The sequence below is a fragment of the Notolepis coatsorum genome, assembly GCF_963971535.1.
Source record: "Notolepis coatsorum genome assembly, chromosome: 12".
NCBI classification, from domain to species: domain Eukaryota; kingdom Metazoa; phylum Chordata; class Actinopteri; order Aulopiformes; family Paralepididae; genus Notolepis; species Notolepis coatsorum.
The window spans coordinates 34,717,457-34,719,956 of record NC_140176.1 but is presented as its reverse complement, the minus strand read 5'-3'; the positions used below and the strand labels follow the sequence as shown (position 1 = coordinate 34,719,956).

The 2,500-nt window shown below is 50.6% G+C and overlaps 1 protein-coding gene across 1 annotated transcript in view; it reads right to left on the bottom strand.

Moving 5' to 3' along the window:
* sema5a (sema domain, seven thrombospondin repeats (type 1 and type 1-like), transmembrane domain (TM) and short cytoplasmic domain, (semaphorin) 5A) overlaps positions 1-2,500 on the bottom strand; it is a 378,077-nt gene that overhangs the window by 259,555 nt on the left and 116,022 nt on the right.

Below are 2,500 nucleotides of genomic sequence, written 5' to 3'. Positions count from 1 at the left end.
AGAGGGCGACGCCAGCGTGTCTAGCGAGGATGCAGGGAGAAGAAAAAATAAAATGCCGCATTGATATAGCGCTTTTATCGAATTTGTTCCTCACATTTGTACCCATTCACTGATACATTCACACAATGATGGCGGAGGCGACGATGCAAGGTGCCGACCTGCTCATCGGGAGCAGTTGGGGGTTAAGTGTCTTGCTCGAGTGTCTTCTTGCACGCTGCCCGGGAGGAGAGGGAATCGAACCGGGAACGAACCTCTGGATTACCCGACGACTGCTCTACCTTTTTCGAGCGACTGTCGCCCCCCAAGAAGAGAAGAGAAGAGAAGAGGAATAAGAGAAGAGAAGAGAAGAGAAGAGAAGAGAAGAGAAGAGAAGAGGAGAGGAGAGGAGAGGAGAGGAGAGGAGAGGAGAGGAGAGGAGAGGAGAGAAGAGAAGAGAAGAGGAGAGGAACGCTCTGCACATTACTACAGGAGAGGGAGAAAGAGAAGAGAACTGAAGAGGTAAAAAACCCGGTCTCGTCTCCGAGGAGGAGGAGGCGCGCTCCAATTTCTAACGCTTTAATTTCAGCCTGATCTCCGGAGGATCTCTCATTGATATAAAAGTTATCTATTCATGAGATGAGCATTGGGCCATGGAGACCCCTCGCGCTGTGACAAGTGGAATTAGCCGCCGACCCCCCGACCGGCCGGGAAGAGAGCGGCTCGGGTCAGGGGAGGAGAGTGACTGGGGTCAGGGGAGAATCGCACGGCGCCTCTTAATGCTGGTAAAAAAATATAAAACTATTCAACCTTTCTCCGCAGGCCACTGGGAGACGGCTCATTCCCTCTCACAATAATAACCTGGCGCATGGCCAGATGGAAATGACTTCTCCCTCTGTGGGGAATATAGTAAATATCTCCATTTCGAAAGAGAATATTATATTTCACCTTGGTATCGGGGGCCGGCCGGGCCCGGGACGGGGTTGGGAGGGGAAAACTGAGTCCCCCGGCTCTGCACTGGGGAGAGGATGTTTTATGTCCTCTCTATATGAGTCCTGAGCGTCTGCGCCTCGTGCCTTACGAGAGGGGGAGGGGCCTCTTTTACCTCTGTTTCTATGTGGCCTTAACCCATTCACCACCACACTACCGAAGGTTAACCTTTCACTGCCACACTAAAGGGTTAACCATTTGCCGTGTGGCAGTGAAAGGGTTAAGCAGGGACGGGGAACAGTGGAGTAGTGAGGGGGATCAATTTGTCCATTTCCAAAGTCTCTTGCTTCTCGTTCCAACTGCTGGGAGCAGGAAATTGGAAGGAGGAGGATTGACCGAAGGAAGGAACTCTAAACGATTTTGCACACATTCATTTCGTTTGACAGTTATTGACAGTAAATGAGTTTGAATGTGGCCACCGGTGATGTCATCGGGGACATTGAATCATCCCTGTGTTGTGTTCATTACAGCTCTGTGAAATGATGTACAGTAGATGAAAAAATAGCAAAACACACAGAAGAGGGTTGGTCTCTATTTCATCTCTCTCTCTCCGACTTCTGTCTTTCCTTTCCTTCCTTGCTGTGTGTGTGTGTGTGTCTGTGTGTGTGTGTGTGTGTGTCTGTGTGACGTGTGTGTGTGTGTGTGTGTGTGTGTGTGTGTGTGTGTGTGTGTGTGTGTGTGTGTGTGTGTGTGTGTGTGTGTGTGTGTGTGTGTGTGTCTGTGTGACGTGTGTGTGTGTGTGTCTGTGTGTGTGTGTGTGTGTGTGTGTGTGTGTGTGTGTGTGTGTGTGTGTGTGTGTGTGTGTGTGTGTGTGTGTGTGTGTGCGCGCGTGCGTGCGCAAGAGAGTTCACATTCCAGGCCAAAGCTGGCTATTTTGGGGCCAGCCACCCCAAACCACACACATCAGCACTCCCAGCTCAGTGCCCCCGGTGCGCCTGCAGGAAGGACTGTGGGCACAGGAAGTGTTTTCTCTGACCTCAGGGGGTAGGAGCCAGCTAATGGAGTCTTCACTCACTCACTCACTCACTCACTCACTCACTCACTCACTCACTCACTCACTCACTCACTCACTCACTCACTCACTCACTCACTCACTCACTCACTCACTCACTCACTCACTCACTCACTCACCCACTCACTCACTCACTCACTCACTCACTCACTCACCCACCCACTCACTCACTCACTCACTCACTCACTCACTCACTCACTCACTCACTCACTCACTCACTCACTCACTCACTCACTCACTCACTCAATCACACGCAGTGTCAAATCAATCTTAATATAATGTTAAATTATGACTGACAGCACTAATGGGACCACTTTTATTTTTACACCATTCATCACAGGATCATGTGATTTTTCACCAGTGCCGCTAAGTCCGGATAGCGGTGCGATTGACGCCGGTGCCGCCGCTTTAAGACACAAAGTGTCAAAGCGCGTGAGCGGAGGTCCGTGAGGCTGCGGCAGGGAGGAAGTGTTGGCATAATTTAGCACTAAAGCCACAATATCTCACTGCCAAGGTGTCAAA